This window comes from Erigeron canadensis, chromosome 1 (assembly GCF_010389155.1).
Source record: "Erigeron canadensis isolate Cc75 chromosome 1, C_canadensis_v1, whole genome shotgun sequence".
NCBI lineage: Eukaryota > Viridiplantae > Streptophyta > Magnoliopsida > Asterales > Asteraceae > Erigeron > Erigeron canadensis.
In genome coordinates this window covers 17,123,867-17,140,258 of record NC_057761.1, presented here as the reverse complement: position 1 = coordinate 17,140,258, position 16,392 = coordinate 17,123,867, and the positions used below count along the sequence as shown (strand labels likewise).

At 38.5% G+C, this 16,392-nt stretch overlaps 1 pseudogene; it reads left to right on the top strand.

Annotated features, from left to right (window-relative positions):
* LOC122606318 lies at positions 1-7,295 on the top strand (annotated as a pseudogene).
* The last annotated feature ends 9,097 nt before the right edge of the window (positions 7,296-16,392 follow it).

Sequence of the window (16,392 nt, the reverse complement as noted above, 5' to 3'; positions counted from 1 at the left end):
AAAACAGAAACAGATAAGCCCTTTATTCTCTGCAAAAACCAAACCAAAACATGTCTGTTATTCTCCGGGTCTTACCCGAAATAGCAATCCGAACCAGACACCTTTCAACCCAAACCCGACCTCTGTTTCGGCTCAACAACATAATCCTTAAACCCCTTTTCACAAAATCTTTTACCTCTATTTCTGCTTCAGTTACTGAACCTGTTGTCACTAATCAGCCCACAACTGCCAAAGAACAAAGACGAGAATCCGTACCCGGATCAATTCATGAAACCAGTACTCCTGAATGGGTCAACCGAAATGGGCTATGTGGGGAATTGTGTGAAAATGATGTGGGTAAACGGGTCAGATTATGTGGGTGGGTTGCACTTCATAGAGGTCATGGTGGACTTACTTTTGTTAGTCTTAGAGACCATTCTGGGTATGTTCAGGTTTTTTTTTTTTTTTTTTTTGATACATTTTCTTAAATTTTGTTTTTTGTTTCTGTATGTATTGATTTTGTTGTTTATATACAATAATCAAAATGATTGCAAGTGTATCTAATCATTTTATGTGAAAAACTGAAGCACTGAAACACACATTTTACCGAATTTTCTCTTTTATTGTAACAAAATTTTATAGCTTTAGCAATGAATTTAAATTGTCACAATTAAATATATTGCATCAAAAGGTAAAAACTTTTTCGATAAGTAAAATGAAAGTTTTGGTAGATGCTTGTTTATACTGCATTTGTAAATTGACAGGGTGGAACGTGGTAGCGTTTTTGCGAGACCAAGTTCATTCTTCTACATTAATCGTTATTAAGTTGAAATATGGCTGCATATTTGATTATTTGATACCAATCAACTCAGTTGTATTAGTTGGTAAAAATGAAACTTGGTTGAACTAATACGTTTTTTGCTTCGTAATTTTTGTTTCATATAGAATTCCGTCAATTTATTTATGTTGTTGGATTGGTTAAAATCAGGTTACTACACTTCCGAACGAATTCCCTGAAGCTCATTCTATGGTGAATGACTTGAGACTTGAGTATGTGGTTTCTATAGAAGGTGTTGTACGGTTGCGTCCTAGTGATTCGGTTAATAAAAACATGGAGACTGGCATGATAGAGGTGAGTTCATGTGTGATTTAGGGTCTTTAAAATCAGTAGCTCTGTCAATCTGTGTTGAAATTTAATGGTAGGTATATGCTTCAGGTCACTGCAGAGCAAGTCCAAGTGTTGAATTCAGTGAGGGCTAAGTTACCGTTTTTGGTTACCAGTTCAGATGATGCTAAAGATTCTATAAAAGAGGAGATTCGCTTGAGGTATATATCACATATCTTTATAATTCCACATGAATATCTTGTTTAAAGTTGTTAGAAAGCATGCATCTTTTGCCACTCCCACATTACATTCACATACTGTCCTTTGTAATTCTGATTACCAGAGATTGCTTATTGGGTTGATTGGGTAACTGGTGATAGCAACTTCCTTTTTGGTACCAGTCAGCATCAAATATGATTACAAAGACTTTACCATGTTCATAACACTCTAATATCATAAACAACATTTTTAGAAGGTTTTATACATTAAGGTATTCTTATGCATTTGTACTGTTCCACCCATCAGACAAATTCTGTTTTTAGCCAACTAAACATAGCATGAATGGACAAATCAGGCTATGCCTTCTAGTCAATATTGTTAATATTTGGAAAAAATTATATTAAAGATGGATTCTTGTTTTCGGGACACTCTTTTGGTTAAAGGTTTTAAAATCAATTTTGTAGGTACCGTTGCCTTGATTTACGTCGACCACAAATGAATTCCAACATCATGCTGCGACATCAAGTGGTGAAGCTTATCCGACGGTATTTAGAAGATGTGCATGGTTTTGTGGAGGTACTTTACTGATAACCTCAAGTTTCAGCCCTTCAAACACAAACCATTTTTTTTTAAAAAAAAGGTGTTTATCCACTTTGTTTTGATCTTGACTTTTTCATGGGTGTAAGGTAGATTGAGACTCCAATACTCTCTAGTTCAACTCCTGAAGGTGCTCAGGATTATTTGGTTCCATCAAGAGTTCAGGTATAACATTGTATTAAACATTCATCATGCATTTTTTGTAGCTAATTTTGCATATGATGTGAACTGATTAATTTGTTATTCCATATGTCCATATACTCTTGTATTCATACGTTTCCTCATTGTGGACTCCACATTACTTGAGCTATATGTTATATTATGTGAGTTGGAAAAAGTCAGTTATAAGTGACATGATGCTAGTTTAACACTACATTTTAACCTCAATTACTTAAAATAAGGGCATTTCTGAGGCTCATCTAATTAGTCTAAAGCTACATTCAACTAGGAATATGATAAAAGAATTTCATAAAAACATACGAGTTAAGTCTATCTACTGTCGTGATTACTGATGATATAAGACTCGCTGCCTTCCAGATTTTTTTTGAATGCATGTATAACATTTGGAGCGTAAAGGCTATAAATCACGATAAATGACTTGACATAATTGTCTAACAGATTATTGCTTCTACATGCTTAGATAAATTATAGAACATTTCAATAATATTTTACCAGTTGATTGTCTAACAGAAGACCCATTTTCGAGATGATTTACATTTCTTCCTTTTTTTTTTAACTTAAGATTCTATCAAGTAAACGCCACTAGCAAGAGTCTAGAAGCAAAAGTTTGCAAATACAAGAACTAAAACAAATCCACTCATCCTAGATCTCTCTTGTAGCTTTAACCGCGAGGACTGTAAAAAGGTCAAAAAACTCGTGCCAAGTATAGAAACCCGAGGCACGAGAAAGCCCCGCCCCTGGAAATCGTGTCATTGGTTTTCACTCCGCAGCGTGTTTGATGCATTCCAAACATTTCTTCCTTTTATTGTGTCTCCGAAGAGAATGCACTGTTTTTCTTGGATATATGTCTATGAAGTGACTACATCTTAAAATTTACAATACGCGATATTTGCATCTTCAACGGACATTTATTTTTCAACCAACATTATTTGGTTTACGAAAAGCTTTCAGCTTGGTTAAAGTTTTATATGTTAAAGACAGTCTACTTATATAAAAGCTTAGAGCACATAGGGTTTGCCATATAGGAATTTAACTTTGACAAAATTGGTGTAACATTTTGGATTACAAAATACTGTAAGTTTACACAGCCGCATTCTAGTGTTATTATACATCACAAATAGGAATTGAACTTCGACAAAACTGGTGTAACATTTTGGATTACAAAATACCATAATTTTACACAGTTGCATTCGAGTGTTATTATACATCATTGAAGAACTCACTCTGTAGTCTTCACCCTTACTCCAGAAGGCACATTCTATAAGGTTGACTATAAATGTATAAGAAAATTCTATCTGCCTGGCCGTTGCTTTAGAGTTTTAGTCAAGCACTCTATTCTTGCTACTAAGAAGTTATCATTAGCTCTTTCTATGAGGATGACTTCATCTATTTGCTTACAACATACCTAATGGCTGTGCTTGGTGAATCACCAATATAGAAAATCATTTTGATGTAAATTAGGTACTTATGGCTTATATAAAAGGCTAATTTTTCATCAAATGAAACATCAAATTTGGGGTTTAATGGAAGAGCAAAGTAGAAAGTATCTCTTGATGTTTTGGTGACCAGGTTTTCGTATTTAGTGGAATGTTGGTAAAAGTAGAGGTTAGTAAGTTGTAAGGAAGTCAACGGGGGTCGCTATTATTAAAGGTTCTTTTCTGTTTGCACAAAGTGCTTAAAATGATTGAAAATGTACAATCAAGATAGAGGGGAACAATTATAAATGTTTTATTTCTTGGAACTATCAGATAGAAAATCTTTAGATATTTGTATCTATTCAGGATTGTTATATTATATTCTGAATCACACTTGCTTACTTTATGAAGCCAGGAACGTTCTATGCTTTGCCTCAGAGTCCACAGCTGTTCAAGCAAATGCTTATGGTCTCTGGTTTCGACAAATACTATCAAATAGCAAGGTCTCTTTTTATCTTCTTTTTTCTGTTTATTATAAGCTGTTCGTTGACAGTGCCCATACTTTACTCCACTGTGCTTATTCAACTAATTCACTATAGTTTTATGACAGGTGTTTTAGGGATGAAGATTTAAGGGCAGATAGACAACCTGAATTTACACAACTGGATATGGAGTTGGCTTTCACTCCTCATGAGGACATGTTAAGCCTCAACGAAGACTTGATTAGAAAGGTTATGAACACTTTATATGCTATGAAAGAAGATGGATTTTAAGCTTTTTTCCCTTTCCATTGTTTACTCAAAGTTAGACTGGATTCTCCTTTTTTTTTAAAATTTTTTGTAAATGTGAAGGAAATGTAAAAATAGGAAACAGTTCATAACCCACTTTACCGTTTCATATTGAATCTGATTATCTGATTATTATAACTAATGTTTCAAAATCACCTCATTACTTCAAAATATGCACATCCAAAAACCTCTTGTTCTTCAGTAATTTGCTAGTTTACTTTTATCTTAAGGGATAAACTCGTGGCATATTTCAGGTTTTTCTGGATATAAAAGGTGTTGAGCTACCAAATCCTTTCCCAAAGCTTACATATGCTGAAGCAATGAGTCGTTATGGTTCTGACAGGCCAGACACCCGTTTTGATCTTGAACTCAAAGATGTAATAGTACTGAGTTCTTAGTACAAACTTGCTTTCTGCTTTCCGACAGGCCAGACACCCGTTTTGATCTTGAACTCAAAGATGTAATAATACTGAGTTCTTAGTACAAACTTGCTTTCTGCTTTGTTGTAGAAGATTCATGTAACCCCTTTTGTTATTGTTACAATTACAGGTATCTGATATCTTCTCAGATTCTTCGTTCAAAGTTTTCACAGATGCTATAAGTGATGGTGGAATTGTCAAAGTAATCCGTGTGCCTTCAGGAGCCAAAGCTTTTTCTAACACTGCTCTGAAGAAAGGTGACATTGTCAGTGAAGCAATCAAATCTGGGGCAAAGGGTTTGCCATTTTTGAAGATCTTGGAAGATGGTAATAGCTAATATTATGTGATTTATGTTCCAGCACAAGTTGGTTGGGTAATGGGTCAAGGTGTTTGGGTCAAAGGGATTGTTTTATAGTGGGGGTCAAATCGGGTAAATTCTGGTTGTTCGCAAACCTTACTTATGTCAAAAACTTTACTATCATTGCTAAAGCGTAAGATATAATGTGAATTAATCGAGTCAGGAGGTTTAATGCATTTGAAGTACACTTTGGACTGCATTTCACCTGCTCGACAGATTTGATCATTTTCTTTTGGAAAACCATGGCATTTAAAAATTTTTTCCCTGTTTGACTTGTTTTAGATAAACTATAATCCAAGTCAGTCTAATAAGTTGTACTATTAATAACCTTTAGTATATACAAATAGATGATGTATGCTATATACATTATATGTATTTGGAGACGAAATTTATCACATCCATATCCACATTCCTGGATGTGGATACTCCTTTTTAAGTCACACAGACAAGGATTGATGGATATTTTAACGTTTTTTCCTTGTAGGTCAACTTGAAGGGGTTCCTGCACTAACATCAAGTTTGGATCCCACGAAAAAAGAGCTATTTCTAAAAAGATGTGAGGCTGGACCGGGTGATCTTATTTTGTTTGTTGTGGGTCCTAGTGTATTGGTTAACAAAACGTTAGACCGGCTCAGGATGTATGTAGCCAACATGTTGGGCTTGGTTGACAATGTGAGTTCTTAAGCTAATCCACTGACTCACTCATCTTCATACTTTTCGTATGTGTGAATATTGTAGTAAACTGTTATTTTCATATGCAGTCTAAGCACTCTATCTTGTGGGTAACAGATTTCCCCATGTTTGAATGGAATGACATTGAGCAGAGGCTTGAGGTTTGTACTATAACGAATAAGTGTTGGTAAATATATATAGATATATAATAGTAACATAAAGGTTTATTTTTAGTGCTTATAAAACATGATCATATTAACTTTGCAGGCACTTCATCACCCATTTGCTGCGCCAAATCCTGAAGACATGAATGATCTTGCTTCTGCTCGTGCCTTGGCTTATGACATGGTCTACAATGGAGTTGAGGTAATTTTTAACGTTGGAGATGTTTGTGTAGTATGAGGTTTGAGGAGGTGTTTGAATGTGTATATTGAGGGTGATTGTATGACACTAAATAACCAGTTTCAGATAATCAGTTTTGGCTAAAACAGGATGTAGAAAATAGTTTCCGAGTGTGCTTCTGTTCAAGCTATAATAATTGGATAGTTAGATGAGTCTTTGGAGCTTTCTGATTATATAACAGAAAAGATGGCCAAGGACATGTTGTGAGAAAACAGAGACGTTTTGTTAAACACTATTTACAATGTGGTCAAGGGAAGTAGTAAATAAGTAATGTACTATTCCCTTAGATATGATCTATAGATGATAAACAGGAACCACAGTCTCATTAAAATGTGAAAGTTTTCTTTTAACTAGTTATATTTCTGTTTCTAGATCGGTGGAGGAAGTTTGAGAGTTTTTAGGCGCGATGTCCAGCAAAAGGTTCTAGAAATTGTTGGCATTTCCCCTGAGCAGGTGAGGAGATATGACTTATAATGGCATGCTGATTGAACCTGATAAATTTACTGTCTATTATTTAACTACTACATGTTATATTTAATTATTTATTTGTAGGCTGAAGCAAAGTTTGGATATCTACTAGAGGCTTTGGACATGGGTGTGCCTCCACACGGTAAGAAAGACTTCTAAAGGTCAAATGACTATATTTTTGCATTTAGAATAACTTGAAAAGGCTTCAAGGATATGTTGATATTCCAGTCTGAAACTTGTCGATCAAATATGCTTGACTTCGAGAGTCATATTGTAGAATCACTGCATATATCACCTATTATATGGTATGGGAAGTTTGAACTGATCTAGTTGCACTGGTTTCCAGGAGGAATTGCTTTTGGTTTAGATTGACTGGTGATGCTACTGAGTGGTAGCAGTTCAATAAGGGACGTGATAGCTTTTCCCAAAACCACCACAGCACAATGTGCTCTTACTCGTTCACCTTCAGAGGTTGATCCTCAACAACTCCGAGACCTCTCTTATCGTCTTCAATAGATGTACGACATTTTGCTCATTTTTTTAAACGGAAAATCGTACATTTTAGAAGCACACGTCATTTGTAATTTTATCCTTCATTATAGTATAGTTATCGGCAAAAAGTTTGTATACATCTGAATGAGATCATATTTATCTTGGAAAATAAAAATATGTCAATCGTTGAGTATTTGGATATATCTGAATTCACCTTCAATTACTTTACGAATTGGTATTAGCTTTACATGAGCCTTAGTAAAGACATTTGTAGAAATCGATTCGATTCAATATGTAATGGTCCACGAATGCACAACTTATGGTTTTAATTAATTAGACAAGAAAGTAAGTAAGCAAGTAAATAACAAGAACAATGCGAAGTTCAATTGTAGTACATCAATGCAAGGATAATCATATGTATCATTGATTAAACGATGAATACATGGTTGATCTTAAACACTTGACTTACAAGAATACAAAAGAACAAAGATAATTGCTAAATCTAGACACACTAAAAACTTAAGCAATTACAAGTGACACACACTTTCAAGGTGACTAACACGCTTGATACAATGTGCCTGTGTTGCTTTATATAGAGAAGAATAAGGGCAACACAGCCTTCTTTGATGGTGACTTGATGGTGGTTTGTCGACATCCAATTGGCTCATGGTACTTGAATCATGTGCTCTTGTCTTCTATACCAAATCGGGTATGAGAGAGAGAGAACCCTTGCTTTGGTCCCAACATGTACCTTTGCCATTCAAGGCAAATTACAGTTGGTTAACCACCATGTGACTTATTGTCTTCATTTGATTTGAATTTTTCCCGCCATGACCATGTTGTGGTATTCAACTTGCTGAAGGCGTCACTTCACCTGCTAATGACTTGCTAAAGACTTGCTGACGACATGTGTCAGCGAGCAAGTCTTCTTCAACGAATCCCAGACTTAACAATCTCCCCCTATTAGCTGAGGAGACTTGCTGGATGGAAATTACTTAAGAAAACATATAGTGGAAGAGGAAGGATCTTTATTTCATACAAAAGTAATGTTACATCATTTATAATTTACATATGAAAAGTACTCGAGGACGCCATAGCAGCTTCAATCTCAAATGCTTCTTCTTGCTTTGCTATCCTCAGCACTGGATCACTCAACCTGTGGGGCTTCATCAGCTCTTCATCTATTCTGCTGACTACTGGTCTGGCACAAGCCATTTTTGCAAATCTTTTCCTTAATCCAACCAGAAATCCAGTAGAAGCCCTTTCCATCTCTTCAAGGCGAAAAAATAGTTGATCATTTGCAAAATTGTTGAAGAAGATGCCAGCAGGTTGCTCCAATACCCTTCCTTCTTCAAAATAAGCTCTCGGGGGAAGCCTTAGGTTCAAGCCAGCATCGGTGGGAATTGGAGGGAGGTCAGCAGACAGGGGTCTGTTAGCATGCTTCCTTTTGGGTGCCCTTCTGCCTACTGTCTGAGAAACAGCTGCTGGAGTGCCGAATATAGTTCTCAGAAAGGGAAGATCTTCCTTGAATTTAGTTTCATACTCCAGTACCCTTTCGAAAAATCTCTTAAGCATGTCTTGAAGGTGATCATAGCTAGCAGCCTTCTTATCTTTGATCAACATATATACTTCAAACCATTCAGACACCCCAAGGTTCTTCAGCTTCACATTCATTAGTTTTACTGGAGTGGGAAGACCTTCCCTCCTGAACTTGAGATTTGTCTGTGTTCCCATAGCAGCTTTTCTAACCTCCACAGCAACAATTTTTTCAGGCCTTTTCCTTTCTTCCATGATTCCCAACCACCTGGCTTTTTCTCTTTCAAAATTTTCCCTCTTTTCCTTGACCTGCTGTTCAACATAGGCTTGTTTTTGTCTGTACAAAGCCTCAGGCCCACCAGTGAGTAGTAGCATTCTCTGCTCACCATCCATCTCATCTCTTTCAGCAAGGGCCATCCTGGCAATGAGCTCCAAATTTTTCTTTTCATTTTCTTCATTCACTTTCTTTCTATCAAGCTCCTCCAGTGCCTCTTGTTGAGTTTTTCCCTCAGCAGTTAGAGCAAGAATGTCAATCACTTGGAATTGATTACCTGCTGGGGAGATGATGGAGAGATTGTCAGCATTGAGATAATATTCCAGTCTCATACTGGCTGGAACCCTTGTTGCTTCAGCCCCCATTCTTTCTAACATTTGTTGTCTGGCAGCTTCCTGACCTGCTGCGATAGTACGAGGGCTGAGCACTTCTTCAGCAGCTGTATCATCTTGGGGAGCATTAATCACCATTAATTGTTGCTCCCCCTCAGCACCAGCAGGGGGAACAACATCACTTTCCACGTCTTGTACAACCACTATTGCCCTTTCATTATTGGTAGTTTCGGTGGCTGTACAAGTATTGTCATCTTCATCGATGATCTTGTCAACAGTTTCTTCAATAAAATCATTAGCAGCCTTCTTAACTGCTTCAGAGACAAGATCATAGAGAGCAGCATCAAGTTTCTCCCCCTTGGAGGTAGTATCATTGATAACTACCTCCACTACTGCTGCTGGTGCATCTTTCTTATTCAGAAGTTAGGTCAGCAGGTTCTTTATTTTAGCAACCTCTGTTTCCAACTTTTGCTGGCACTTACGATCATGCTCAGTGAATGAAGCTTGAGGAGGAGGAAGACTGGCCACACGAGTATCCAAGGCATGGATGGCCTTGGTGTTGTCTTCAACTTGGGAGATAAGTGGAGAGACCGGTCAGCAAGCTTTTCAACTTCAGCAGCTGCTGAGGTGCTGTTTGTGGATGCCTTCATAGCCATAACTTTGGTGGCATTCCCTGATTTGCACAGCGATCGAGTTGTCCCCAGAATAATCTGCTGATCTTTTTTGATAGAAGAGAGAGAAGTGGGCAGTTTTTCTTGATCAGCAGCTAGGGAGATAGATTTTTCTTTGATGCTTTCGATGCTGGAACTGTTTTCCTGCTGCCTGACATACCAGCTCTTTAGTGTACGTACCAAGGCGCCATCTTCATGATCTTTTATTTCAATAGCTAGATGAGCAACCTTGGATATGTCATTCAACGTTTCTTCAATCCTGGCAAGCCTTTCAGAAGAATGGGTATTGTAAGCAAGGCTCAATTCTTTGGCAGTCAATGGAATATTGGCAGACTTGCTAGCAGGTTGACTTTCAAACATGCTAGGGAAGGAAGAGGGCATGCTGAAGGAAGGCATCCTTAGTGCAGGCATATTGTCAAATGCCATCACTGCTGGTTTTGCCCCACCAGCAGGTGCATCAATCATAACCTCCGTGCTTATTCCAACAGCTACTTCAGTTTGAGTTTCAATAGGGGTTGCTGCATTGTCATCAGCAGCAGCCAGTTCAGGAGAGACAACTACTGCATTATCATTAGCAGCAGCAGCAGTGTCCTCGTCAGCATCCTCCTCCAAGTCACTAGCAAGTTGTTCATCAGCATGGGTGGAGGAGTCCAGCTGGAATTCATCAATGGTGAACTCTTCTAGTTCAAACTCACTCTCCTCATCATCAAACATCTCATCATCCGCCACATCAAATCCAACACTTTCTACACCTTCATCCATATAGTCATTTGTGCCTTTAGGGTTTTCACCAGCAATTGTCTCTTCATTATTTGTACCAACACCAACACCACCTTCAACAACATTCTCACCTTCAACAACTTCAGCACCACCTTCACCTTCAACCAACCTTTCTTCAATAGAGAAATTTAAGGGGTTAGGGGAACCGGGTGCCTCAGAGTCAGTGTGTTGTTACACCAACTCATCATTGGCCGTAGAATTTGCTGACTCTAGCAACACCTGTGATCTGGCTGCTGTCAGCGACTCAGAAGGTTGAGAAGAGGGAGGAATTATAGGAGTGGTTGACTCAACTCTAGTGGGCTGGGTTGACCCAATATCTACACCAACCTCGCCTACAGAAGTTTGAGGTGGCTGTTCACTGTTTCCCATATTCTCGTCAGCAGTCTGTTGGGAGACTGCTGATGGGTTGGCTGGGTTTCTAATGTCCTTGGGCCATGAGGACTTCTTAACCTTAGTGGTTGGGCCCTTTGATACTCGCTGCTGCTGTGTTGGGACAACAGCAGGAGGTGAGATGGAAGAGAGTTTTTTCAATTTCTTTTTGGTTTTCTTGGGAGCTTTGGAGGCTGCTGGGGGGATTACCAGCACACTAGCTCCAGCAGGGTTAGGGGCATACTGCTCAGGATAGACAGTGAGTACTACCTGATACATTGCAGGAGTGAGCTCAGCATATCTTGCTTCAAATAGTTCAGGATCGCATGCTGGAGTCTTATAGACAGTGTTGGCGATCCTTGGAGAGTTGATGTAGTTAGATCCACCAATGATATATTCATTTCCCAACTCAATTTTGAAGATAAGTGAGAGAAATCGAGCAAAAGGCACTGAACTCCATCTGTTTTTAATAGTGACCGTGCCTTTAAGATCTTCAAAAATAACTGCAGCAAAGTCCAAGAAACGTCCATGTGCCAGAGCATAGATAATCTGCATCTGGCCAGCAGTGGCTTGATCGAATGAGCCACTGTTCCCACCGAGACATTGTATGACATAGGTGAACAGCAACCTCCATATCCCCGGCAGAAACTTCTTTTGAGGATTGCTGTGCACAGCTTGCACTGGCTCCATATTTGTACCATATCCAATGGAGGCTAGCCAATCCTTCCATACTTGGTTTGGAACACCACCAACGAATGGACGCTCTTCAGATTGCTGAGGGAGGCGAAGAGCCCTCCTCAGTGAGTTAACAATGATGTCAATACTGTACTTTCTCTTCAGTACCGTGCCAGTAATGGTATCATTCACCTTATCATATGTGCACGTCCACCAAAACTCTCTTAAAAGATGAAGAGGCATCTCACCAGGGTCTCTGTACAGAGCCCTTCTGACGTCACACCCCATGATGAAATCCATCATAGAGTAGTACCCTTCTACATTCTTGGGTACTCCATGAGATCCAAGATAGTTATTTGCTTTGACTGTCAGCTTTGAAGCTTGAAAAAAAACGAGAGGAGAAGATGAAATCCCTTCAAGATCATATACTTTGGAAGTGAGATAGGCAGGAACACTTTCAGAAACAATGTTTTCAGCATGAGGAGATTGTGTAGATGAAGAAGCCATTTGAGATATTATAAGTGAGGATTTGAAAGGAGTGATTAGATGATATGAGGAGTTTAGAGAGAATGAAAGAACTTTAGAGAGAATGAAAGATTAGAGGAAATTGAAGAGAATTTGAAAGAACTTTAAGAAGTTGTGAGATTTTAGCAGTTTAGAAAGATATGAGTTTAGAGAGAATGAAACGTAAAAGGTTGGATATAGACATGATTGGATATATATATATGGTATGGGAGTGGGCCCTACGTATGCAAAAGTGAACCGTCACTTTTTCTCTCACATACGTAGTATGAAGATATTTGATGAATAAAACTAGAAATAACGCTTATGTTGTACCAATGGTAGTGCAAATAAACGTTTTTATTTATTAATCAAAAATACTTATGTGAGTAACGTAAATAAATAGTTTGATGAGACATGTACCAATACGCCGAATACACTCGAGTGTATACGGCTGTATAGTGTACAAGTAGCCCATTTGGGAGGAAATCGAGGTAACTGTTTGAGACATACATAATATAATATTAATAAAACATGTAGTGGAATACACTCAGATGGCTTGAGGTATTCACTGAAGAGTTGTATTATTTTTAAAAAAAAATAATAGTTACCAAGTTTTAATCAGCACCACAAAAACAGAAAGGGTAGATGCTGATGAGCATTAAACAATTTTTGGCAAATTGTCAGCCATCAACGGATTTTAGCAGTCTTTACCAGCAGCCGTTTGCTGTTGGACTAGATAGGGACTTTCAGCACCCTATTATTTTTGTTATGCTTTTTCCCAAAGCATCAGGAATCAACGGATTTTAGATGTCTTTACCAGCAGCCGTTTGCTGCTGGACTAGATAGGGACTTTTAGCACCCTATTACTTTTGTTATGCTTTTTCCCAAAGCATCAGGGATCAACGGATTTTAGATGTCTTTACCAGCAGCCGTTTGCTGCTGGACTAGATAGGGACTTTTAGCACCCTATTACTTTTGTTATGCTTTTTCCCAAAGCATCAGGGATCAGCGAGTAAAAGGAAGAGCTCGCTGATGACTTTGACTTAAGAAGTCGCTGCTCATTTTCATAAGAGGAATATGGGCAGCAAAACATGAGTGATCATGTTGAACTTGTAAAATCACCATTTAACATTCCCAACCTGCTGACGAGATCCTTGAATCTCTTTTCATCTAAAGGTTTAGTGAAGATGTCAGCAAGTTGGTCATCAGTGGGAATGAAGTAAATTTCAACATCTCCCTTCATGACATGATCACGAATGAAGTGATACCTAATGTCAATATGTTTAGTTTTGGAATGTTGAACAGGATTATGTGTGATGACAATAGCACTAGTGTTATCACACATGATGGGGATCTTGGAAAAATTTAGGTCATAGTCAGCAAGTTGGTTTTTCATCCAAAGGACTTGTGCACAACAACTTGCTGCAGACACATACTCTGCTTCAGCAGTGGAGATGGATATTGTATGTTGTTTCTTACTAGACCAACTAGTCAGCCTTCCCCCCAACAGTTGACATCCACCACTGGTACTTTTTCTATCTAACATGCAACCAGCATAGTCAGAGTCAGAGTATGCAACTAAGTCAAAGGTAGACTCCTTGGGATACCAGAGACCTAAGGAGGAAGTCCCTTTGAGGTATTTGAATATACGCTTGACAACGAGAAGGTGAGACTCCTTGGGAGATGCTTGATACCTTGCACAAAGGCAAGTAGCAAACATAATATCAGGGCGACTCGCTGTGAGATACATCAGTGAGCCAATCATTCCACAATAGAGAGCGGGGTTTACATGTTTACCATCAGGGTCAGCATGAAGATTGTTTGGAGGAGACATGGGAGTAGACTTGGTGGTGATATTAGACATATCAAATTTGGCCAGCATGTCTCGTATATATTTTTCTTGGTTTATAAAGTTGCCATCAGTGAGCTGGCGAATTTGTAAACCAAGGAAGAAGGTTAGGTCACCCATCATGCTCATTTCAAAATGAGAAGACATTAGTGAGCTAAATTTATTGCAAAGTTTCTTACTAGAGGATCTAAATATGATGTCATCGACATATATTTGTACATAGAGAACATGAGCACCCTTTCTATAGATAAAGAGGGTGCTATCAATAGATCCTCGCTGAAACTCATGAGAAAGAAGAAATTCAGAGAGAGTGTCATACCAAGCTCTGGGAGCTTGTTTAAGACCATATAATGCTTTATTAAGACGAAAGACGTGGTTTGGCTTGGTTAGATCTTCAAAACCAGGTGGCTGCTCCACATAAACTTCTTCTTCGAGTTTTCCATTTAGGAAAGCACTCTTGACATCCATTTGATATACAATGAAGTTTTGATAAGCAGCATGTGCCAGGAATAAGCGTATTGCTTCAAGTCTAGCCACTGGAGCAAAGGTCTCGTCATAATCGACACCTTCTTCTTGAAGGTAGCCTTGAGCTACTAACCTAGCCTTGTTGCGTATAACAACACCATCTTCGTCCATCTTATTTCTATAAACCCATTTAGTTCCAATGGGTTATTTCCCAAGAGGAAGAGGAACTAAGTACCAGACATGCTGTCTTTGGAATTGTGTTAGTTCTTCTTGCATGGCAGCTACCCACGATGGGTCAACCATGGCCTCTCCAATATTCTTAGGAGTGATCATTGACAAGAAGTTAACATATAGACATGTGTTTCTCGTCGCTGATCTAGTCATAATGCCCTGCTGAGGATCACCAATAATTTGGTGAGCAGGATGACTTGAAGTCCATTTAAGTGATGGGACACTTGATGAACCTAGAGTGGCAGCGGAAGATATTTGCATGGGATCAGCAGGAGAAGAATAAGAGGAGAAATCAATGGTAATGGAAGGATCAAGAGGAGTTTGATCAGTGGAGCCATTTGACTGATTTAAGTTATCAATGATGGGGTCATCAGCAGACACCATGTCTTCAGTGTTAGCTGAAGCATCATGAAACTCTTCATCAGCAGAGTCATCAACTTGCACATCATCAGCCAGTGATCTAGGTTTGGCTGATGCTGCATGGATTGACCTTAAGATAGGCTCAACTGGCTCAATCGTATAGATATGAGCAGCGACTTGCTCTAACTCAGGGTCTGCTGAACTATCCTCAGTGAGTTGCTGATCAATAGGAGGTGAGCAAGAGGCATCAACAAATGAGTCAGCATCCTCCACAGGAGGGTTAATGAACTCATTGAAGATCTCTTCAGTAGAAGATGGCTGGATGTCTTTAAGAGTAGATGAGCTTTCATCAAAAGTGACGTGAATGGATTCATCCACTTTTTGAAGACGAGTATTGAATACTCTAAAAGCTGTGCTAATAGAAGAGTTTCCAACAAAGTAACCATCATCAGCTTTAGGATCAAATTTCCCTAAATGATCCTTATTATTAAGAATAAAGACAGGACATCCAAATACATGAAAGTATTTGATTTGAGGTTTCTTTCCTCTTAAAACTTCATATGCAGTTTTGTCATGTCTTTTGACAATGAGACATCTATTTTGAGTGTGACAAGCAGTGTTGACTGCTTCAGCCCAAAACCTACTGGGAAGAGAGGACTCACTGAGCATAGTACGTGCTGCCTCTATAAGAGTTCTATTTCTCCTTTCAGCAACGCCATTTTGCTTAGGAGTTCTAGTGGAAGAGAAGTTTTGTGCGATCCCTTGATCAGCACAAAAAGTTTCAAGAGTATGGTTTCTAAACTCAGTGTCGTGATCACTTCTGAGTTCTTTGACCCTTATGCTGTTGAGATTTTCCATTTTCTTAATGAATTTAATGATTTCATTAGCAGCATCACTCTTAGAATTAAGAAAGATTGTCTAAGTATATCGTGAATATTCATCCACAATCACTAAAGTGTATCTACTACCCTTTAGACTTTGGACATTCACTGGTCCAAAAAGGTCCATGTGAAGAAGGTGAAAGCAACCCTTAACAGAGTTGGCTTGTTTAGTTTTGAAAGTAGCTCTATGGCATTTGCCTTTTTCACAAGCACCACAAAGCCTATCCTTTTCAAAAGACAGAGGAGGAAGGCCACGAACAAGGTTCTTTTTGGCCAGTGAGTTTATGGTTTTGAAATTCACATGCGACATACGCTTGTGCCATAACCAATTCAACTCGGATGCTGACTTAGCAAAGAAACAAGTCTCACTA